Below are 25,132 nucleotides of genomic sequence, written 5' to 3'. Positions count from 1 at the left end.
TCAGGCCGCCGCCGCGCGCGCGCGCGCGCTCGGTTTAGATGCTCTTATTTAATCCTACAATGAATTCCCTCCGCGCGCACCAGCCGGCGCCTCCTGGACGCTCGGCTCTCCCTTTCTCTCTCCCTCTCCCTCCCTCCCTCTCTCTCTCTCTCTCTTCTCCTCCTCTTCCTCGGCCTGCGCTCGGTCTCCCGCGGATATTAATTAGCATCGCGATCCTGTTCTCGACGGCGCAGCAAAAAGCCCGCGACGCTCGTCAAGACGCGGTAACGAGCGGAGAGATTACAAAATAGCGCAGCACAAGTGAGCACAAATACCGCTCGCGCGAGTACGGAAATAGCTGGCCGCGCGAATCGCAGTCGCCTATTTTCGCGCGCGCTCGTTTTCTCTCTTTCCCTCTCTCTCTCTCTCTCTCTCTCTCTCTCTCTCTCTCTCTCTCTTCTCGCCGTCTATTGTCTTTTCCAGCGAGGACACGAGAGTAATGTAGAAGGCGCGAGCATCGCGTGCACATAATTTGAGGTCTCGTCTGATGAGACGAAGAGAACGGTCACGTGGCCGCGAGAAAAACGTCCTTCGGTGTCTCTAAACGCGCGAGTCGTCGCTCTCTCGTCTGCTCTTCGTCTTCGTCTTGTCGCACACGGTGTCTCCTTCAGCATGTCGCGCGCGTCGCTTTCCCGTTTCCGTTTCCTCCGGCATGCGCGCGCGCGCGCGATAGTCGCGCTCACTTAGCCAAGTCTAAAGCCCCCTCAAAGCCCGAATGGCTAATTAGTTACGGTAATTGGCTCGCGTTCGACAGTTCGCGGACTTTACGGGCTCAAAGCTCACGGATCCCCGCGCAGGTCGCGCCAGTGATCAAGCGCTGGATTTAATTACCGCGCGGAGCTCGAGCGCCGGGAGAATCGGCCCGAGAGAGAGAGAGAGAGAGAGAGAGAGAGAGAGAGAGTGAGCTTGCCCGAAATAAGCGGAACGCGGTCTCGCTCTTGTCGCGAGACGAGGAGGAACCATCGCCCATCGGCGGAAGAACGCGTGATCGTGCTGGATCTCGAAGAGGTGGCAGATTTCGTTGAGATTGCAAATCTTACACGGGCGAACACGGCGCGCGTCTTTCAGCTCGTCTCGAAATTCGGCGCCGCGCGGCGCGGCGCGGCGCGGCGCGGCGCGACCGACTCGCAGAATCGATGCGAGCGCAAAACTATTCATAGGCTCGCGAATAAACGAGGATTATTAACTGCGACGGTTTCGCGACTTATCACCGCGCGTTTTATGCGTCCAGTCGTCCGCGACCAGAGAGAGAGAGAGAGAGAGAGGGAGAGAGAGACAGAGAGAGAGAAAGAGAGAACGGAATATGCGGCGGGAATATATATTCAATCGAGACGATTTATTCTGCGCGACGCGCGTTTCGTGCGCGCGGTGTATCTCAATATTTCCCCTTCAACACGTACGTACACAAGCGCGCGTACAACGAGAGAGAGGGAGAGAGAGAGAGGAGAGAGGGAGAGAGAGGGAGAGAGGAGAGAGAGAGAGAGAGAGAAATATATCGGAACTTTTTCAATTCGATGCAACGAGCTTAGCGGACAAACTTGCACAACGACGAGGAAACCGAGCGCTGCGTATCTCGCGAGAAATAAAACGGTGCCCGCGGCGGCGCGGCGCGCGGTCGCGAATAAATATAAAAAGTACGTCGTTCCGCGACGCTCCCAACGTCGGTAAATGCAGCTGTTATCGTTAATCATCGCGCGCGCCCCGCGCGCATCGTCGAATCCCGTTCGCGTTTTATCCCATTATGCGCGGATATACCTGCAACTGAGCGGCTGATGCGCTCGCGACACGCAAGGACGCGCCTAAAACAGTCTCTCTCGCCGTGCGCGCGTTAAATATTGCGCCGCGCGGCACTTGTCAACTTATGCGTCCAGCCGGGACATTCTTTCGCGCCGTGCCGCTCGATATCGAATCGCGCGCGCGTTTTATGCAATCGCGTCGATTTATCTCGCGCAGGGGCGCGCTTGCTTGCTGCTAATCCACGCTCCGCGTTCTCTCCGCTCCTCCGCGGATATTTCACTCCGCGACGTTGAAATTAACGTGTCGCGCGACATCTCTCACGCGGGCGTCGACTCGACAATCGAACGCAATTTCTCGCGAGCGACAATGCCTCGGAATAAAGACGCGCGGTAGCGCGGCTGAGCCCGGGGAACATAATCGCGGCTGAACGCGGCTCTTCGGAGGAAAGCCCCTCCCCCCCCCCGCGCGCGATCACGCGCTGAAACCCCGGCAGGAACGACTCGTCCCTATCGGCCAATTACTTCTAAACTCCAATCGACACGGGCCTCGACGTTCTAACTATGAATAGTATCGCCGTAAACTTTAAAGCGCGCGCGCTACTGTCTCCCGCGGGAGAGTCAGAAGTCCCAATCAATTCCAATACCAATACCGACGCACCGACCATTGTAAACTCGATCGGCAGTTCGGTAACTACTCCGTAAATTGCGAGGCGAGCTCCGTGCGGATACACACACACACACACACACACACACACATACACAGAAAGAGAGAGAGAGAGAGAGAGAGAGAGAGAGAGAGAGAGAGAGCGGCGTTCCGTATTGCGCTATAACGATATTTGTTCGTCGGTGTTCTTGATTACCGAGTCGATACGGCGATGCGCGTTCGCTCGTTCGCTCGCTCGCCTCGCGAAACGTACCTAACGACAGCAACAAGTTAATGCGTAATTCCGCGCGTTCTCGCCGGATAATCGGAAGATATACAACCGCGACGGTCTGCTGTTTTAGCGTCACCGCCGTCGCGCAACGTCACGTCGCTCGATGATAATTCGATGATAATCGATTATCCCAGCGAGTCTCGCCCGCGTCAATTCCGAGTGGAGGCGTCGGTGAGACGCGGAGACGCGCGCGCGTGCGCGCGACGAGCGTAATATCGTTTCCTCTACACTCTCATAACTTGAGATTGTCGCAGCCGCGGAAAAATAACGGCTCTGAAGGCATGAAAGCGTTGTTTCGTGCCCGAGCAGCCAGTCGCATCCGTTACGAATCAAGCCTCGCTCCGTCGAGTACAAAAATGTCCCTTCCCCTGCGTAGATCGACTACAAACACCCTCGATAAGGGCAAAGAGAACACATACACACACACACACACACACACACGCGCGCGCGTGCTTGACAATTTCGGGACACATCGCGCGACAAAAACGACCATTGGACGGCCACAACGACGACGACGAGCGGCAGATAAGTCCGGCTCGAGGCAGCGGGATTCAAGCCCCTTGGAAACGAGGGGCGAAAGATAAACGTGCGGCGGGAAACTCCGACGGGTTTTGACGGATAAAGAGGCGTTCAACGGCCATACGGTTCTCCGTTTCGGCGGCGAGGTGCACGAGAGAGTGCAGTGTCCGGATCGATGGGCCGTCGCCGTCTCACTTTTACAATCGGCGCGCTCTCCCTCCCTCTCTCTCTCTCTCTCTCTCTTTCCTCTCGCTCCCTCCTTGTCTGCCCCCGCCCGCCGGTCCCACGATTTCTCTCTCGCTCCCTCCGTTTTTCCCGTCGCAGTCGATGCGCTTTCTCCCTCGCGTGCACGCGCGCGCGAGCTGCATTCGAGTGCGTTCACCCGCGTGCATCTCCTCCCGCAATGCGTTTCGGAGTGACGCATCGCACACGCGGGAGGCGTGCACGCACGCACGTACGCACGCACGCACGCACGCACGCACGCACGCACGCACACACGAGTGAACGTTCCCGCCGCCCCCTCGCCACCGCCGCGCGCGGCTTTCATTCGACGTCACCCCCCGGTGATGACCGTTTACCCCCAGCACGGCAGTTTCCAGCGAGAATTTCTGAACATTCGCGCGCGACCCGAATCTGAAGGGTCCTCCCTTGGAGTGTTTTTCGACGGTACGCTCGGCGGATTATCCGTGACGTGCCCGACACAGCGACGACGAGATAAGCATCGAGCGGAAAGTCGAATCGCCGAGATGTGAAAGTGCGATCGTACGGGGACGAGCCGAGGTCGATGATCAACGCGCGGACGGCGAGCGAAATAACGCGCGCGCGCGCATCACACACACACACACGTCGGCGCGGCGTCCGTCCGGCAGATGGAACTTCACGCATAATCGCCGAGAAACGCGCGCGTTTCGTCTGCGCCGCGAGCGCGCGCTTCGAGCCCTCGAGACTTAATAACAGCTGAGCGGTGAATTCCTCCTATTCCCGCGAAATAGAGCTGACTTTTGGACGACGTTATTGCGGTGCCATTGTACATGTGCGCGGGCAGAACGAGAATGCACGGCGGGTATCGCCCTCGTATCGTATAATGAGCAGCAGCAGCAGCAACGGCGGCGGCGGCGTCCCGTTGCTTCTTTCTCGTCTTTCCCCTCCGCGCCGCCTTCGTCGGCGCGTACGAACCGTGAAAAGCGAGAAAGAGAAAACACAGAGAACGCGAGGGCAGGGGAGGGAGGGGAGGGAAGAGAGAGAGAGAGAGAGAGAGCGCGCGAGAGGTGGAGAAACAGCGAAATGCTGGCCGGCTCCCTTTATAAAGCGCGCCAGCAATTACTATTGCGACAAGCGTAATGCGCGCCGGTCCACCTCCGCGCGCCGTTTAAATCACCGAGCGATGCTCAAAAGGCAAACGTACGAGGTAAAAGGGGAGCAGCGGCGCGGCGGAGGGAAACCTTTTAACGAGGGCAAAGAGGGGACCGGGGCCGGGGGCGGCTCGCGCGATCGAACGCGATACAATTTATCGCGCTACGACGTTCGCGCGTCGGGGCGAATGTATCGCTCTCTCGTCGAGGCACGCGTGCGTAATAGAGTCGAGCTTCCTTCCATCTTCCGCCCGTTTTCTCCGTTTTCGCCAACCTGCCCTCCCCCTAGCCCTTTTAATTCGCTCGCTTATCGAGCGAGAGCGCTATCGATACGCGAATAATTGTGGCGGCGCGACCGGCGACGGGAGCGTTATTGACGCGAGAGCGCGTATCTCGCGCGATCGCAAACAGCAGCGTAATCGGTCGAATCTGCGAGCGGAAACTCGCCTGGTTAGGTTAACGCGAAATTATCATCGACGATTAACGCGCGCGACGACTCGCGCAACCGCCGTGGGTTCGCGCAACGCGCGGGAATAATTCATAAACTGTAATGCGACACCGAGATCGCATTAATAGCAAGCAGTTCGTACGCGGGCGAATTATGAGCCAACTGTATCAGCAGCGATTACGAGATCGTATCTCGCCGCTGCTCGGGGTGGCGACCCCGCGCTCTCGCCGATCTCGCGCGGAGGATGGTCTGTTTTTCTTCGCCCCTTCCTTCCTTCCTTCCTTCCTTCCTACCTTTGCCCATTCCTTCTTCTCGCGTAGACGCGTAGACCTCACTGAGAGAAGCGCAAAGAGAGAGAGAGAGAGAGAGAGAGAGAGAACGTGGGCGAGGGGGCCGAGACCGAGCATGCGAAATCGCGTTAGCGGGAGTGATAGTTAGCGTGAAACGAAGTAAACGGGCGAACTTGCTTCGTTAAAACGTCGGGCAAATGATCGGCCGTCGTTAGGGAGAGCCGGCCGAGTGGCTCTCGCAAAAAGACACGCCGGATGAATAAGACAAACGAAGCGGCAACAAGACGCAGAGAGATAACGTTCTCTCTTTCCTCCTCCTCCTCCTCCTCCTCCTCCTCCTCGTCATCCTCGTCATCGTCGTCATCGTCGGCGTCGGCCCCGGGGCGCGGGCGACGCGCGAATCAACAGTTTATCCGGCGCTCCCCGATCGCTTGCCGAAAGTTTGCCGGCTAGCGGAAGGTTGTTAGGCGGAGCCGAGAACGGCCGAGTCTCCCTCCCTGCCGCGCGCAGCTCGCGGCAGTCGACACAGGGGTGAGAAAGAGTATACGGAAGGGACGCGAGAGAGAGAGAGAGAGAGAGAGAGAGAGAGAGAGAGCGAGCGGGGAGCTCGGGAGATCCGAGATCCTGTGTAGCCGGGCAAACATATCGATTTCGCGCGCGGCGCAAATCCTCCGGAGCGTCCTTTCGCACGGACGCGAGAGCGAGCGCGACAGCCTCGGAAATTCGAGGACGTCACGTCCTCCCTGGCGGATTATCTTATCGTCGCGAGCGTAATTTCGGTCGCGCAATCGCCCCCGCACACCCCCGAGTGTTATTCTCGCGCTTATGCGAGAGTTAAACAATGTAGCGGAGTTTAAATTACGCCGGTCGGAACTCGCACGGCGAGTAAATTTCTGTTCGGTTCGCAGACTTCTTGGTTGCAATTAAATTCGCGCACGAGCTTGTAACTCTTTGCTTCCCCGTTATTCCACGGTCAATTATACCGGGGAACGAACGTATGCACGCACGAACGCACGCACGCACGCACGCACGCACGCACGTCGACGAACGTTTCGTACGGACGTTTGGTTTCGCGACGTGGTGCCGTCGACGACGACGGGACGACGGCGCTTTAAAAGCGAGTGCGTGCCAATTAGACAGACAGCTCGTAAACGCGTATGCCACGGTCGGCGTGTCATTCACCGACTTACCTGCGTCCTCGTTAAGCTCGCAGACGGACTAATGATTCAACAGGTGTTGCACGCCGGGACGAGCGACGGCGGCGGTCGCGCTTTTTTGTTCGCCGCTGAAAAGGACCGGTGGAGGACCGTCGCCGATACGCAACGAAAACCGCCGCGAATCCGGCCGGACGATGGACCGGGAGCGGCTTCGACGTCGTGTGAATGGCACGGTCTCTGGCAAACGCGAGCCCGGACGAAGGACAAGGATGACGACGACGACAATCAGCGACGGAGAGAGAGAGAGAGAGAGAGAGAGAGAGAGGGAGAAAAAACGTCCGCGTCTCTCGCAGAGATGCTTGGAATTTGAGTTTAGATGTTCCCGCATTCTTTATGGACCGTTTTAGGATTTTTTGCTTGCCAAAGCGTCGTGTGATCGCGAACAACGTAAGCGGCGACAACGAAAAGCGTCAGACGGCAAAATCGATTTTTGCGCGCAATTGGTTATCGCCAATAAGCGAGAAATTGTCCTTGCGCCGAAGTTTTGGTCGCCGGTGCCTCATTCTCTCTTTTCTCTGTCGAGTCCTCGGCTTCAAACAAGCGTCCTTGTCGCTCTCGGGATATCGCTTCTCGCCTGTCTCGCTTGTATCGCGGACTGGATGAAGATCGATACTCGCGGTCACGCGAATAAATACGCGATAATGAGATGCGGCCGGGGATCAAGGACGAGAGACACGCGCGCGCGTGAACGTTGACGTCGTCCTTTTAAAATATTCGTATCCGCGGGATGTTATAGCCGGCACGGGACGAGCGGGATAATTTAAATTCAATGTGCACACCAACCACACTGGCCGCTCGCAAATCGCGCCCTTTCTGCCGTCCTCGCCCCTCTCGCCCTCGCTCGTGCGGCGATGCACCACCGTCTCGCGGCTCTCGCACGTAATTCTGCGCGCGCACGTGTGTGTGCGTGTGTGTGTGTGTGTGAGAAAGAGAGAGACAGATTTGTTATTTATTTATTCAAACCGCCTCGCGTGCATAATCGACGCGCACGCATTCTTCCTCCCGTTTCTCTCTCTTTCTCTCTTTCTCTCTCCCCCTTCATGCGCGCGCGCTCGTCCCTCGATATCTGGAATTCACTCGGACTCGGACGATTATTGACCGCGCATTACAGTGTCATAAATATTATGGCGAGCGTGACCCGTGGCAAAGCGCACACGATTTTAATGGCTTTCGTTTAATTTCGGTCGCTGCGAGATCAACGACTGTTGTTATTGTTATTGTTGTTGTTGTTGTTGTTGTGTTGTCATTGTTGTTGTTCTTGTTTTGTTGTTACTGACCGGTTGCAGCGGCACCAGCAGCGTCGAACACGATTAATCAATCCGCGCGTCGATCGTATATAATAACGCGATGCGAGAACGACAAACGGAATTGCAATGTTACGTGACGTTAATAACCGACGCTAATAAGCATTAATCGGCTGTAATGGGCTGAAAGAACGGCGCTCGCCGGCGGCAGATTAATGCTTCGATTTTGCGTGTCGACGCAGCGTTGCGCACGCAAAATCGAAGCATGTGTGCACCACACATTTCGGCCGAATTCTGAGATCGATGAAATTTAATCGCGCAAACTGAGGGAATTCGTAAAAGAGGGCGCGTTTCCGCCATTTACGTTTCCCTCCGCTTCTTTATTCGCGCGGAGATTATCGGTCGCATATTTCTATCGGCACGATAATGCGCCGCGGGCGAGCAAACGAAAAAGTGAGAGCGAGAGGAAGAGAAAGAGAAAGAGAGGGAGAAAGAGAGAGAGAGAGAGAGAGAGAGAGAGAGAGAAACATTTAAATACGGAATATTTAGATAACACGATACCAATCAACGCGAATCCGATACACGCGGCGTCGCAAATAGAAAACGTCTCGGCCAACGTAATTATTTCCGCTCGAGACCGCATCTAACGCGATCTAACGCGCACGTAATGAACGTTCGAAAACTTCCCGCTAACATTCAGCTACGTACGTGGTTTCAGGAGTTCCCGAGGCGAAGTGACCGTTCGCCGCGCGTCGACGATCGTCGCGGGCGAAAGCGCCGTTTGTAGGAAAAGTCATCGCGCGACCGTCCGCTCGCTCGCGCACGTAAAGCGGTCCGCACACTTTTCGTTTGTTCAATCGCGACAACCACGCGACCTGCGTGTGCAAGCGCGCGCGCGCGCGCGCGCGCGCGCGTGTGTGTGTGTGTGTGCGCACCTGCAGCGTGGCGACGCCGCGTTGTTTACTTAGAATCCTCGCCGCTCGCGTGACGTTCAAAGTTCAGCGCGAGATTCAACGACGCGACGCATACTTTGCGTAGGGCGGGCCGGGCAATTAAAAAGCCAAGGAAATTAAAAACCCACGAGCGCTCTTTGACGGCGATTACTCGTCGCCGCCTCCTGCTTCATCGGATGCTCGAGCAAATACGACAATAATTTCGCCCTAATTAAAAGGCTCCGCTTTACGGGGAAGCAGGAAAGCGGGACTTCGGCCGGCCTTTCGCGCGCGCGCGTGGTTTTGTGCCCGAGCGGAAACCGCTCAGAGCGGAATGAACGAGAGAGGGCATTCTCTTTCACGAGAACGCGCTAATTGCCGTCTTTCCAAAAAGGGGGACGAAAATAGACTTCGCAGCTGCCGGGTATATCGCGGTTAACGCGCGGCGCGGACGCACCGTGCGCTCTCAACTCGTTTCTCTCGCGGAGCTGAGGTGGACTCTCGCCTCTCGCTTCTCCCGTTTTCCCCATTTTCCCAGCGACGACGAGAGCAAGGCTCGCGTCGATAGCAAGCCGCGTTCGAAATTGACGAACCGAATCTCTCTCTCTCCTCTCTCTTTCTCTCTCTCTCTCTCTCTCTCTCTCTCTCCGTCCGGCTGTGTCCGAGCCGTGAACGAGCGGCATAGCAATCTAATCGGACGCGGACGCGCGAATTATCAATGGAACCCGCACGAAAGTGTGCTAAACGGTTGCGTAAAGTGCAAATCATACCTCGCGCGTAGTCACGGAGCGCGCAGTTTCCGATCGCGTTCGCGATCCGGCAAGGTCATTGGCTCTCGCGCGGGACAAGACGTAATTGCCGCGCGCGCCGTATAATTGCGCGGAGTCCATTTTTTCAAACCGCGCACTGCCGCCACCGCCCACGCGCGTGTCGTCGTCGAACACCTCTCGGCGAGACGAATTGACGTTTCGGCGAGAGCCGCTAAATCATTAATTAATCGACGGTGGATATTAATCGCCATAACGCGCGACCGGCGACCGGTGTCGAGCGAACAGACACGTTTTCACGCGCAGCCACAAAGTCGACTACGGGATTGCAACGATAAATCGATAATATCGAAATATCGATATATCGAGGGACAAATATCGAATATTTACCGATATTCTTTTGTCCCCGATAAAATCGTTATATCGATATGAATTTTACTGACATTTCGTATTTTTCAGTTACGGAGCTCTGGGGGTCTATTACGGTTCTACGACCGAGATGGAAATTACAAAAGTGAGTGAATTCACTGGAATATATATTATGTAACTGCTGGTCGATGTGCAGTAAACTCGCTCATTTTCATCATTTTCACCTCAATCGTTGAACCGTAATAGATCTCCTGCTCTATGTACGCGGCAATCTCCGCCAAACGACTGCGGTTTATTATATATTTTCTAACAAGAATATGACAATAAATTATATGAAGATAAAAATTGTTAAAGGATCTTTTTAAATTTTTTCACGTATACCCTTTATACGCATATCCTCTATATGTATACATTTTTTTATATAAACATCGATATTTTTCAAAATTATCGATAATATCGTTGACGATGTTTTGAGAAATCATTGCATCGGACTCCCGACTCCCGACTCCCTACTTCAGCATCGAAAACAGCCGCGGCGGGCGAGAGGGCAAGGGGGTGGGAGATGTGCGCTATTGAGCGAAGGCGGAAAACGCGTTGATTGCGACTAGGAAATGCGACGACGCGAGGAAAATAATTTCGCAGCGCGCGCGTGCGAGTTTCCGCCACGCGCGCGATTCACCGGCTCTTTCCGCGAACGCGAGAAGCGCCCGGACGTTAATTGCGTAAGTGGGGGAGATGTGTTTCTTCGCGCTCGGACGTCGAAGACCGGCGCGCTCAGGAAAGAGCCAATTTACTACCTCGTGCGCGCGTGTTTTATGCCTCGCTCGCGCGTTTCTGGACGATATTTATCGTCGTATTTTCTTTCAGCCGGGATTATTTTCGCTCGATCCTTCGCGCTTCGGACTTGCGCGCGCGACTACAATTCTACGCACGCAAGTGCGCTGCCTCGATGATGCTCCAAGTGATTTATATCAGGGATATTGTGTGCGTGGGTTCTCTCTCTCTCTCTCTCTCTCTCTCTCTCTCTCTCTCTCTCTCTCTTTTCGCGAGCTCTCTTTAGGTGTTGCATAAAGCTGTTCGGCCAGCATGCGGTAAACGCACGCGGGCAATACCCACGCGATATATATAGCGACGGTATCTCAAACTTGACGTAACTCTGTGTGTTTACTCACGTATAAATTCCCATTCGTCGAACCTTATCTCCGAACTCGACCAGGCAGCTCCGTTCCTCGGCGGCCGATGTGAAGGATCGAAGCCGGTAATTGCCAGAGGGAAGGTCTCCCCGTCGTTTCTCCGCGCTTCCTTTCTCTCACGGGACACCACCGGCGACAGGAGAGGGGCGGTGACTTTGCCAGGCTGGAAATAAAGGACACGTATACTTTTAGACGAGAGTGCTATCCCTCTTTCGGTATCGTTCTATCTGTCTCTCGGCTAGCGCGCGCGGTTGGATAATCCACGTGCCAACGACGGTCGTTATCGCGATGCTCCGAGGGAAACTTCCCGGGGCGGAAACATCATAAGATACGGGAAAAGTGCACGAGTTGTCGAAACACGAGTCGGTCGGTCGGCCGGTCGATCGAGGCCTTCGCTCGGGGGTCCTGCGACGGCGAGCGAGAGCGTGGGGGTAAGCTCGACGGAAAAACTCTCGCGTGAGGAAACGGACGCGATTGAAAGAGAAGAGAGGAAACGAGAGGTGCCGAGACACGAATCAATTTATAATCGCAGTCCCACTGCGCAACCCTCTGTGTTGCGATATTTCTGTAAAATATCTCCACACACACTCTCACACACACACACACACACACACACACACATATATTCACGCACGGAGCGTCGCGTCCGCTGGCATGCTTTACGTAATTTTAATTTCACAGCGAGGATAATTTCACGTAACGCGTCACGATTTTTAGCCGCCTCGCGCGAGTATCGTCTCGCAGTTATAATTTTTCCGCGCTTGCGCGCGCGCGCGCGCGCGGTTGCAAATCTTTGCGCGTTTTCACGGTTACGATGTATTTTACGATTTCACGACTCCGCGACGCTAATGTAATGCGCGACGCGAGCCGGCAAAAAAGCCCGCGTGATTCGCGGCGCATTTTTTTCGTGTTACCGGATATCGTGGGCTATGCTTGCCAGGAGTGCGGTCGTTGATCACATCCGTCGAGGCAACTACGGGCGATCGATTTATTACCGGTGCAGCCGCGTCGCGCCAACGACCGTGCGGGACACCGTCGGGATAAAAAAAATCAGTTAAGTCCAGTCGACCCCGACAACGTCCCTCTCTCGGAGAGAGAGAGAGAGAGAGAGAGAGGGAGAGAGTGGGGGGGGGGAGGGAGAGAGTATGAAGCGATAAGGGGCTAATATAAGTGAAAATCCCGGTGTTAATATGTGGCGCGGAGCCGAGCAAGAGGAATGCTTAATGGTCGGGCAACACGCGATCCCACCCGGCCTTTTTCCTTTATTTTCTCCTCTCTCCCTCTCTCTCTCTCTCTCTCTCTCTCTCTCTCTCTCTCTCTCTCCTTCCCTCTCTTTCTCATCGCTGGTCTCCATGTCCGCTTCGCGCCGCTCCTCCACCACCTTCGCCACCCGCTGCTTTTCTCTCTCTCTCTCTCTCTCTCTCTCTCTCTCTCTCTCTCTCTCTCGTTCTCCCGTTTTCACCCAGTTACCGTGATCCAGCACGTTCGAAATTCATGAGTGTGCAAAATGAGCAGCGAGAATAACGGAATAAAAGCGCGCGGAATATGCTCGCCTTATGAAAAAAATGCGCCATTTTATTGCAGCCAAAACATTTATGTTAATTAATCTCGGTATCAGTAGCACAACGTACATACGCGTAATGCGCGCTCAGCCCGCCCTCGCCCGTTTACGGGATTACGGCTTTTTAGCCGACAACGCGGAGCGGAAGTTTCCGCCGCGCTGATCCTTCATCGGCGGAAGGAGATTACTCGTCACAGACGCGCGCGCTTTCGCACGGGGAAATCATACATCTTGCGTCATTTGCGCACTCGAGAGACGCGATTCCCCCGGCTACTCGTCCCGCGGCTCGCCGCAATAGCGCGCTTTAACCCGCGAACTCCGTTCGCGTTCCTCGCGCGATCGGCGCGCGGAGAGAGACGGACCACGCCTCGATTTCATTCACACCGCAGAGGCGCTCGCGCGCCTCAATTATTCACGCGGAATCCACGCCGCGCCTTCTCTCTTTTCCTCGCTATCTCTCTCAGCCTCCCCCTCTCCCGCACCTTTCTTCGCTCCGCCGACAGGCAGGGCAGCCAAGTCGCGCGCGGAATTGAATATTTCGTGCGACGACAACGGGCGAGAAACCGGCCTCCTCCTCGCCCGTGTGTCGTCGGTTCGTCGAGTAAACGAGAATGACTCGTTGGAAGCGCGCGCAGCCTCGTTAGCAAGTTTCGCGCCTCGCGTGTAATATAATAACAATCCGCGGCGCGGTACGCGCGGCTCGAGGCGAGCGCGAGGCTGCCGCGCGCGCGCGCGCGCGCTGAGCGAACAACGCCCGCCGAATTATTCTCGCGCACAGTCGAGCCGGAGCGTGTTAATGTGTGTTCGTGGATAATTGATGATAAATACCAAGAGGAGTACATCTGCGATGTGCTCCAAGTGTACGCATCTATTAGACGATACAGCCACTTGAAGAGACGCGGCGTTAATTACTTCGAGCGGTGCACGTTACGTGCGAATGCGAATTCGAAACATCTCAGCCTGATACACACGCGCAAGACAAACGCAGAGGAAGGGGAGGAATCAAAGAATCCTCCCCCTTCCCCCTCGCCCCGCGAGATCAGTGAGCATCAAAGGGTTAAACGATCGCGATAGACCGCGGCGGCTGCCTCGAGGATAATCGCGATGAGTTTCTCTCTCTTTCCGTCGGGCTCTCTCTTTCCTTCTTCCTCCCCTCCCCCTCTCTCTCTCTTTCTCAGCGAGCTCGGTCGACAGAAAGGAAAGCCGAGCACGTCGCTGCGCCGGCATCGTTTCTCCGCGGCGAAACTGGAACGGGGTTTTACGGGCGGTTATTTACGATCGAGGTTATGAGAAAGGCGGGGGCCGCCGCCGCCGCCGCCGCCGCCGCCGCCGCCTCGATCCGCTGCGCGAAATCTGCGGAAGGGTACCGCCGCCCGCACCGGACGCGAATTACGTCTCGCTACGCCACGAGACGGTAATCAACGCGCGCTTTCGCGCGAGACCTCCGCGTCTCGAGGAAAACGGCTGTGGCGCGCACGCGTCCTTGTCGGATCGACGGAAAAGGGATTTGCGGATCGGTCGCTCTAAGGTCCACCATAAAAAATTTTGCACCCTCGTAGAAATAGCAGGGGCAGGGGGAAGAGGGCCGAACGCGCGCGGCCCGGCGCACCGCGACGAAAAATTACAACGGCCGCGGGTAAGCGTAGACTCGCGGCGGACGTCACCGGTGGTACCTGTGATACACACCTCCGGAATATCGGGAACAAAATACTTCGCCTGATTAGCGCGTTGACCAAATTGCTGGAAATGTCCCCGGCGACCGGCCGATGCGCCACGGCGCGGCGGCGATGCATGGTAGATTTGAAGCGCGGTTACCGCAACGCAGCGGCGACACGACGCACATCTTGGAAATTTCACCGACGATAAACTCACTAAACGTCACGGGAGGACCGTGTGAATAGTCGAGAGAAGCATGCGAGTCGAAGAAAGAGAGAGGGAGAGAGAGAGAGAGAGAGAGAGAGAGAGAGAGAGAGAGAGAGAGAGGCAAAAGGAGAAAGAGAGATACGGGATAGATTTATCTTCGGAGAGCTTCAATGGTTGCGTTCAGAAAACAAAGCGCTCACTGAGCGCTTAGTAACCATTGGTCCTTACTATTACATCCTTACATTCAGGCCAATAACGTTGACGAATTATTCAACCGTTGTGTAACCGTTGTGTTTTCTGAACGCAGCCAATAACGTCGTAACGCGTCGAAACGCTTCGATTGGCGAGAGCGTTTCGTCGTCCGAGGCGGACAGATCTCGAGATGCGTCGCGACGTTGAATCGTCAATGCCGCGTCACAGGACGCGTCCGATACGGCGACGAGCGTCGCGATCGAAAGAGACACTTGGCGTCCGAGGATCTCGGATCGACGAGGCGCTACCCTGAGCCTGCAGTCTCAAGAAAGCGCGCGCGACCGCGGAGCTCGGCGAGTTCAAGGTCGCGTCGTATCCGCTCGCGCTCTTGTAACACGCCACGCTCGTTGTCCACATCGGCAAATTCGTGTCGACGGAGAGCTGATGAGGAGCCGGAGGTGAGAGCATTTCACTCGTCATCGGAAATCGATTCGGCGCGGTCGCACACCGAGAGATCGCGCGCTCGCGATCTCTCGGGAGGGACGAATTTATTCGATCCAACTCGACGAGCGAGGCTCGTCGACGAGATCCGTACCGGGCAATTAAAGGTAAATTAAAATTATCTCGGTAATGTCGCTCTCTTATCGGTTGGAAAATCAGCCGGGCCTCGCAGAATACGCGGCAGTCAATCATACGAAATAATCAGCCGGCCGCTACCGGCGAATTTTACCGATTTCGACCCTCCCTGCCGCCCTGCCGGCAATAACGGCTGTCGCGCGACTTTAATTACGAGCGTGCTGAAAATCATTAGCGTCGCGCGTTTGTCGCCGTGAATCGCCGCCGCCGCCGCGGCGAAAACAAGAAACGAGTATCCATCGCGAAAACAGACATTTCACTTTGACTCACCGTTGCATATAAATAGAATAGTTACTAATTCGACCTCTGCGGCCCGGTCGCTCACGATAACGCGGCGCGACGCGACATCGTCGTGTTATCGCCGTGATACTGACATATCATAATCGAGATTATCCGACAGTTCGCGACGACAATCGCGGGAATCCGCGGATGCATTTTCCGCGCGACTGCGCGAGACGTCCGATTGTTTTGGCGCGCATGCAGCACGCACGACGGCGAAGAGGAGGACTCAACAGCCGGCCGGAGAAGCGAGAAGAACCCGTAGACGACGACGACGACGACGACGACAACGGCGGTGGCGAGGAGAAAGAGCGCCGGCCGTGTAATCTCCGAAGGCCGGCGCTGGCGCGGCGCCAACGCCAGCATCCGCTCTACAAATGTCGCTAAATATATGCGCTAACCGCTTCTAAACAGAGCACAAAACTTGGCCGATTGTACGATCGGGCGCCTCTCGACATCGGCAGCTGGAACGAGCGGCGATCGTCAGGAACGCGAGGCGGCCAATGAGCGGTGGAATGAAAAACGATTCAGCAACTTGTCCGTTTGATTCGCTGCCGCCGATGATAAAACAAAGAAACAAACGAAGAGAAAGGAAGAAGGAGAAGGAAACGTTTGTCTCCATCTCGTAGAGGAAACGCGCGAGACGAGCGAGACGCAGCGCTCGATCGCGCATGAGGAAAGCCGGCTGCTGAATCGCGCACGTTGGAGAAAACACGGAAAATAAGACGGAGCGCGCGCACCATGATAGACGACGACGACAACACGCACGGGAGGGAAAAGCGCGCGCGCGCGAGAGAGAGAGAGAGAGCCGCGAGGCAAAGGTCGGCCGTAATAACACGCCTTCGTAAATAACAACTGCGCGGTAAAGTGACGAAAGATAATCGGTCATCGTTATCGTCGGCCGATAACTCCAGCCGGCGACATCGCCTGCACGCGTATAACGTATACACACACACACGCACACCCCGCTGTGCTCTCTCACACGCACACAGCACGCGCTCTTGGTCGAGCCGCCGCTATTGATTCAAGACTCGCACAACGTGATTCCGGCTTACGGCGGCCCCTTCTGTCGTACGGGTCAATTGAACCCGCCGTAGTAGCTCCCGAGTGTAATACACCAGATACAGCCGCAGCGAACGAATTTAACAGACGAACGACTGGAAAAGGACGTAAGTCGCTGATAAGACTCGGTCGAAAGAAAAGGCGAGCTCGTCAAAGGAATCCTCATCATATCTCTCTCTCTCTCTCTCTTCCTCTTTCTCGTGCCCGTCGAATGTGATCTCGATAAACGAGCGAAGATAACAACAGAAGATACCCCCCCTCCTCCCCCTTTCCCCCAAGACACCGCGATCTCGTGCAAATGGCCTTGACCTAAAACGACGAAATTCACTCGTGATTTGCAGTTTAATGTAATTTGCAGTTGGACGGCGAATCGATATCCTCGAGCGAGAAATAAAAACGAAGATCGCTCTGCGAGGGGTTAATAACCGCGAGGATGCCGCTCCGCCTGCGCGGCGACCTGCTCTGCCTCTCCCCTCTGTGTGTGTGTGTGTGTGTGTGTGTGTGTGTGTGTGTGTGTATGTGTGTGTGTGTGTGTGTGCGTGCGTATCGGAATCCTTTCTGCATTCAACGAATAGCGTCATTAATACCGGCTTTATCGCCGCGCAGCAGACGGCGTAAAACGAGAATCATTTCGCGGCGCGGTTCGATCTTATAGCTGGCGAACTCTTTAACGGCGCGACTTGAAAACTAAGTTTAAGCGTTGCTGCATTGTATGCAAACAGTCGGCGACGCGGGCGGACGCGCGTGTACGCGACGGCACTATAATTATCGACTTGCGTGAAACGAGACGGGAGTAATGAGGCAAATTGTCGCTTCAGCGAGACGGGTCGACGAAATGAGAGGGGGAGAAAGAGAGAGAGAGAGAGAGAGAGAGAGAGAGAGAGAGTATGTGTGTCTCTCTTTTAAGCGGTTCTCTCCGCCGGTCGTTTATCGAGCCAACTGCCAAAATTTAACCCTTTAACTGCTGAGATATTAAATGACCAGTATGACCCTCTTTGCTGAGTTATTTTAACAATTATAAAATATTTTATAATGATAAGAGATGGCACTATATGCCCGCTCAATTCAAATGCTTTTTACAAACTAAATTAAATGGGTTTTACACATTGAAAATCCAAATCGAGTAAACTCGATCGTAGCAAGGCCGCCGCCATTTTTTTCCACACTCGAGTTATCTCGACCGTAGCAGTTAAAGGATTAAAGACCGAATTTTCGCATGTTCGAGAGCAACAATGTGCAAACATTTGCACGTCCTCCCGAGTATAAAAGCGTCCCTTCCCCCGACCCGGTATACCAGATGGTGTGTAATAAATTTCGCGTAAATAAATTGCATACAACAAGAGAATGCACGCGACGTATCGTCTCGTTACGATCAAGGGTCAATTCCGTTCAATCGCTTGACGAGGAGGTATTAGCGGTGTTAGCGAAGGTGTTAAAAGCTTGGGGGCCGCGCGAAACGGTTACCGCCTCGTGCTAAGTACCGTTGCGCCTCTGAAGGTTGAAGCGCGCCGATTTAAGAGAACACAGCGAGACGATTTAAGAGGCGGCCGCGACGACGCGGCTCGAGAGAGCCGTAGTTTTTCGAGAGCAGCTCGAGAGAGCCGCGCGAATCGAGAGAGCCGCCGACGCGGCGATATCGCACCGCTTCTACGCCGTTCAACGAACGTCCGAAAGAAACCAGCGGAACGAAACGCGCGAGCTGAGAGGCGCAGAACGAGAACGAAAACGAGAACGAGAGAGAGAGAGAGAGAGAGAGAGAGAGAGAGAGAACGAGAGAGAGAGAGAGAGAGAGAGAGAGAGAGAGAGAGAGAGAGAACGAGAGAAAGAGAAAGAGAGAGAGAGACGGAGGGAGAAAGAAAAGGGAAAACGAAAGAGGGGAGAACGAGTAGGATAGAGACGAGGAGAAAGAGAGACGACTAGCTCTCGCTGGATCTACCTGGAGATTATGGCCGGCGAGATATACTCATGGTCAACCAGAACCATGACCGCCCTTTCTCACTCTCTCTTTCTCGCTCATCCAATCCCTCGGCCTCTTTCTCGTGCACGTGGAGAGGAAAAAAATAAGAGAGCTTCGGCGAAACCGCGCGCGGGGAAGCGCGGGAGGAAAGCTGGTAGAGCAGGATAGACAGAGAGGCGATAGAGCTAGATTGCGGTATGATAGAGAGAGAGAGAGAGAGAGAGAGAGAGAGAGAGAGAGGAGAAAAAGCAAACGAAAGAGAGGGAGATAGAGACGGCGGCGGAACAGACGGTACCGAAATATCAACGACCGCGAAACAAGCGTCGTCGACCCGACGTCCTCGCTCTCACTCACTCACTAATTCTCTCTCTCTCTCTCTCTCTCTCTCTCTCTCTCTCTCTCTCTCTCTCTCTCTTCGCTCGTCTCTCTTCCTCTCTTATTCCTCGTCTCGTTCCACGCTCGGACGGATGTGTCCGAAACAGACGTTTTTTCCACCTAGCCGGGATTTATGCGGACCGATCGGGGGCGCAGAGAGCGAGCAAGAAAGATAGAGAAAGAAAGAGAGAAAAGAAACCGCTGCTGACAAAGGACCGAGAAGAAGGTGGAGAGCCGCGGCGATGAAAACACGGGTGGGAGGACGGCATGAGACGTACGGACGTTGTGATGCGCGACGACTCCTCTTGCTCGTCTCTCTCGAGTGCTGCTGCTGCTGCTGCTGCTGCCGCCACCGCCGCCGCCGCCGTCGTCGAGAAGAATGTCTCATTTAAGCTAAACGACCGACTGCGTGCGAGCGCGCATTTGCGCGATTGTGTTATTCCCAGGATGAACATACACCGTAACCGTAACCGAGCGAGGATCGATTACCGAGCGCGCGCGCGCGCGCGTGGGAAGACGTTCGCGAATTCGCCGATCTCGGTACACGAAGACGCAGATGCAGACACGTGACGGGATCCGACGCGACGCGGGGCGGCGCGCCGCCGACTACGCGTGTCGCATCTTTATCGTCCGCTTTAACGTCGCGTCCGCTATCCGTCGTACCGATAACGACGTCTAAGCGCGAGCGCGCGCTCGAAGGTTAAACGTTTCTAAAAAAGACGAAGGCTCGCGCGCTCTTCGAGACAAGATGTCTATTTCAGGAATTTCAGTACCTCTCCTCGACAGTCGAACGACTTGGCCCCCTTTTATCTGCGTTCTGCGACGTCTACGTTTCCTGAGCGCGCGCGTGCAAGTTGGGTTAGCCTGAGTTAGGTGAGGTTAAGTAACCTCCCTCCTGTTCCCGACGGAGTCCGATCAATTAGCGAAGTCATTTATTCGCGCGCTCGGCGGGTACATCCGAAATCGAACAAAGCCGCCAACAAGTTCACTCCTCCTTTGGCGAGCGGATTAAAGGCGAATGATCATGCGCGCGACGACAAAATTCGCGACTCTCCCCCAGCTCTTTGTATCTTTAGAGCTTCCTCCCCGCCGCACCCCATTGGCGTGTAACTCGGCGGAAGTCTGGCGCCTGGGAAACCCGACACGTTTCCACGTAACGTAAATTCCTAACCTGACTGCGTTCTACGTAATTTCACTTTAACGTTATAATTTACCTCGATACGCGCGCGTTCGCCTAACCTGTTCAGCTCCGCCTGGAGGAATCCCTTCTCTCTCTCTCTCTCTCTCTCTCTCTCTCTCTCTCTCTCTCTCTCTCTTTCTCTCTCTCTCTCTCTCTCTCTTTCTCTCTCTCTCTCTCTCCTTTTTCTCGCAGAAGACAGATGGAACTCGGCTCACGACGTCACGCGTCTCGAACGATTCATCCGCCGCGCGCCGTCGAATCGTTACGGTTACGGTCGCGGTTCTAATCGCGACCATAAATCATGCCTCGCGCGCCGACAGCCGCGCGCCGCGCCGCGTTTGCGAAACAGCCGCGACGACGACGAATCGCGAGCTATGCGAGAGCGCGAGAGCACATGATATACCGGGCGGCTCGCTCCGACCGGCCGGCGATGTCAAGGCCGCATACATTTGCGCGGAGATACGCGCGCTCTCGTCGAGAGAGCTCGATCGAGCGGCGGAGCGTGCGCGCGCCTTGGAGGACAAGCTGAGAGAGCTAACGACGACGCGAGAGGAGCGCACTCGCGCTAAGAGAAGAAACACGAACGTCGCGGGGACGCAGCGGCGGATTGACACGTCGAAAGCCGGCGCGAGATATCGATGAACGATGAACCAACGGACAGCCGTCGTCCGCTCGGAGGCCGCTCGGATTAAACGGCGTATCGCGCGCGCGGCGAGCGCGAATCGCTGCTCCTTTCGAGATTATATTATCGTTCGCGGCGCGGACAGGGAACGACAGCTTAATTGGTCAAGGCTGCGCGTTTAAGCGATGTGTTGAAATCGCACGTGCCCGCACTCCCGCACGCGCGCGCGCACACGCACACACACATTCATATGCGCGAGTGGTTTCCCTTTCGAAGAAGATACGGATATTAGGCAGTTGTGCGCGCCGATTTAATCGCGGAAGCGCCTACAGTTTAAACTGATCAAACATCAAACACGGCACGGGGCTCTCTCTCTCTCTCTCTCTCTCTCTCTCTCTCTCTCTCTCTCTCTCTCTCTCTCTCTCTCTCTCTCTCTCTCTCTCTCTCCCCCTCTTTCTCTTTCTTTCTCTCGCGGTATTCTTGAACTATAATTATAAAATATCCATATTTATTTATTTTTCTTTTTATAGAAACGCGAAGGATGTAAATTCTTGGCGTCGAGGTAAAATTAACCCAAGGTGATGCGACTGAGGAAAACTTTAGTGGCACATACATCACGCGCCCGAGAGAGAGAGAGAGAGAGAGAGAGAGAGAGAGTCCCCGATATCCTTTTTATATATTTTATGTCAGACATATTTATATAAGATGTATGTGACGCAAGTGCGTGTAACTTGCCGCCGGCTACGTCGCGTCTCGGCTCGCCGAAAGTCGACGGGAGACGAGTCGCGAGAGGGAATTTTAAGCGCGATTCGCGTCGCGTTGCGTCGCGCCGCGTCTCGTGTCGCGTTGTTGCATGCGGTGAAGTTAACAAGTCGATCCGGTCGTCCTTTACCGTCGAAAAAGGAGCTCGAGGAGCTCGTGCGAGGCGAGCGTGCACCTGGTCTCGTTGCCGCCAGCCGCCGGTGCCGGGCCGCATCGTCGTCAGCGAATAACTTTCTATCCGTCGAACTGCCGTTCTCTCTCTCTCTCTCTCTCTCTCTCTCTCTCTCGCGCGCGCGCGCGTTCGCGTCTACACGCGATTTTAACGATAGCCTACGCAGAACCGCATTATCGCTCAAAGTCGAACCGAGATTACGCGCTTAATCTCACGTTGCGCTACACGCGCCGGGCGTAATGATACAGGGTGTTCCGGGTTGCGTGTAATCGCGTATAATCGAGCCGCGAAAGATTGAAAATGGAGGTATCCTCGACGAGAGGATACATACGCACACATGTATACATATAAAAAGTATGAAATATGAAAAAAAAAAAAAAAACCACCACGACGGGGGAACATCACTCGGGCGGGGATGAATGAGCGGAATGAACCGTTTCGTTCGACACGAATCGAAAATGACGCATCATCGAGAACTGTCAAATGAACGCGATGGCGAAAGAAAGTGCGAAACACCCATGCCGGCGAGGCCAACACATAAGCCCCGCCACAGCAGTTTAATCCTCTCCCGCAACAGCCTTCGACGGATAACGTTTCGCGAGTGCGTGGACCAAGGATCGATCACGCGGACGCGTGTCCATCCAAGGATACTTCCACCGTGGACGTCGTATATCCGTCGACAAATAGAAGCGCGTTAATCCGGCACCAATCTCTCTCTCTCTCTCTCTCTCTCTCTGCTTCCCTCTCTACCGCGCTTCGCTGTTCCTTTTTCCCATCGCCGAACCGACGAGAGCCCGGCAAATTTCCGACGAACGAGCGACGGGATTACGCGCGCGGCAATCGCTAATAATCGATTCGGACGCGTTCGCGCCCGCGGGCAATCTCGTTTCTCTTAACGAGCGTCATTGTCACCGGCTACGCTCGACCTCATTCCCAGCTGTCTGTCAGTGTGTCAAGGTCGTCGTCGACGTCGTCGTCATCGGCGGCGGCGGCGGCGCGAAGGATGCGCGAGCGAGAAATCGCGCGCGCGCGCACCGTTCACGAGCCAGCGGACCATCTTTTTATTTACTCCTGTTTTTTGGCACTTGGATGCAGCCCGAAGTTCCGCAGGCCGCGGACGCGAGCGTGAAAGTACGCGCGAAGAGCGAAGTTGAACGGGACGGGTCTAAGTTTGAGTAAAAGTCGCCACGGCAAATACGTAAGGTATCGATTCCGCGCGATTTCACTTCTCTCTCGTACTTTCCGCCTCGCGACCTCGCGCGCGTTTTCTCCGCCGAGAACCGCCCGCTCGCCGCGGCCGCGACGCATGCACACGGTGAGCCAAGGAGTTTCGCACGTCTCCATCCTGACGAGTCCTGACACGAGTCCTTCTGGACTGCGCGCGACCGGCCGCGCTCCTCCCCCACCGGACAAGGCCTAGGAAGCGCCGCGCAATCCGGATTCTCATTAAGATAAGCGGATGGGATGTGTGATTTAAAACCGTGATCGAGCAGAATCTCCGGCATTTTTAACGTTTTAATTGCCGGAGATGCGCGCAATCGCCGGCGTACCGCGCGGTGCCTCGTCCGCGACCTCGTTGTTGTTCCGAATGGACTCCACGTGCTGCTCGCGAGAGAGATCGCGGAGGCGATCCTGCGTGCGCGCGCACGCGCGCGCATAACCGCACAAGCCGCGGTAACGCTCGGGTAACGACGACTCGCTCCCTGAATCGCTCAGCGGACTGAATTCCGCCCGCCTCCCCCCCCCCCTCGAGGGAGAGAGAGCTCCCGTTAATTCAACTCGCTTCTCTTTAACACGCGCGCGAGATCATTCCGGCCGTTCCGAGCGCGGCAAAGTGTCCGCGCGCGCGGCTCATCAAACCGACACGGCGTCAGGCCTCTCTTGTTATCGCTAACGAAGAAGAAGATCTGTTCGCTCATAACTCAATGCTCGCGATACGCCGCGACGCTGCGAATCCGCAACAGCGCGCTCGTTTGCGCGACGGGGTGCGGCCGTGAGAGAGGCGCCTTGACGAGAAAATCCAGTCGAGTGTTCGCCGAACGCGTAATTAAGCGCGGTGTGCTTTCGCTGCGCCGCTAAGGAGCGTCGTAACGTTAACGAGAGCATCGCCGTAAACGATCCGTGCGCTGTGCTCGCTCGCCTGTGCGCGTGCGCGCGCGCGCGCTCGCGTAATTTCGTCATCCACTTCTGGCGGGGATAATCGCCGGCGTGGATCTGACGGCGGATTCGGTAAAGTGCGCTGCGCTGCGCGGCGCGGCGCGCGTTCGCCTTCGGTGCAGATGTAATCTTTTTTACAGCGCTCGCTTCGGGTTATAATCGGCCGGCGGAGGGTAGTCGAGTCTTTCCTTTCTTTCCCTCCCTTCCTCCCGCCCTCTTTCTTTCTTTCTTTCTCTCTTACCGGACGAAAAAGGTCAGGGGTGATCCATTGCGGCGGCCGTGGAGTTCATTAACGATATTACGCGCGCTCTTAAAAACGCGCGCGAGCCTCACCTCCGCCATTTTCTTCTCCTTATCTTTTTGCTATTATTTCTCGATCGCGCCGCCACATTCCCTTTGCATTACCTCTGCGCCGCGCGCGCGCCTAACGACGTGCCGCTGATAAAGGATTCATGCGCCAATTTCCTAGTTTATTACGTAACAATGACTCGGTTTGTAACTCGGTAATAACGACGAAACGGTTACTGTCGTTGTCGAACTCGTCATATCCGAGCTTGGAGATCGCTACGACGATATTAACGGGCGGGACGAAATAAGCCAATTATTTTCGGCCACGGCGGTGTAAAAAATACGCGTCGCTCCAACAGCACGACATGAACTTCTCAGAGAGAGAGAGAGAGAGAGATAGATGGACGACAGGTAGGAAGAGAGAGAGAGAGAGAGGAGAGAGGCACGATACGCTGAAAGTCGGGCATCTCGCGGTTATATGCTCGCCAGCGAAATTCCCGGTTCCTGGACGATTGCCAGGCGGCAGCGCACCGACGACGGGCTGAAACCAATCTGCCGGATTTAAGTTACTCCGCGTATGCGGCGAAACCGCGCCGTTGCTTATAGCCCGAGATCGCAGGATAATTCCGGCGCGCGATAGCGCATGGGCGAGAATGGGGGATCTTCATTGTATCCGAGCGCGCATCGAGAACGACGCGCAGAGAATCAGACGCGTTAACGCTGAAACAAGTCGAGAGAGGAGGGACGGCCGACTTCGCGCGGCGGAGGCGAAGACGAAAAATTCCGCCGCCGAAGTTTAACGCGATAAAAGCGAACCAACAAGTACGTAAGAGTTTCCCCACTCGAAAGCGCGACATTTATGACGATCGAGCGATACGCGACGACGCGTGTCGCGTATTTCCTCGTCGAGCGCCGGTGACAACCGCCGTTCGGCGACTTTCTCTTTTCCAGTCGACGAGTCCGGGAAAAAATGCGAAAGAGTCGC

The 25,132-nt window shown here is 55.4% G+C and overlaps 1 protein-coding gene across 1 annotated transcript in view; it reads right to left on the bottom strand.

Moving 5' to 3' along the window:
* Positions 1-25,132, bottom strand: part of LOC105190855 (mucin-5AC) — a 196,865-nt gene that overhangs the window by 122,167 nt on the left and 49,566 nt on the right. Inside the window, exon 3 of the mRNA XM_025297970.1 lies at positions 11,021-11,204. The gene's annotated coding sequence lies outside the window, so the exon portion shown is untranslated. The remainder of the gene's footprint in view (positions 1-11,020; positions 11,205-25,132) is intronic.

Source organism: Harpegnathos saltator, unplaced genomic scaffold, assembly GCF_003227715.2.
Source record: "Harpegnathos saltator strain DR-91 unplaced genomic scaffold, Hsal_v8.6 scaffold20, whole genome shotgun sequence".
NCBI classification, from domain to species: domain Eukaryota; kingdom Metazoa; phylum Arthropoda; class Insecta; order Hymenoptera; family Formicidae; genus Harpegnathos; species Harpegnathos saltator.
Note: the sequence above shows the minus strand (reverse complement) of the source record. Positions and strands in the feature narration are given on the sequence as shown.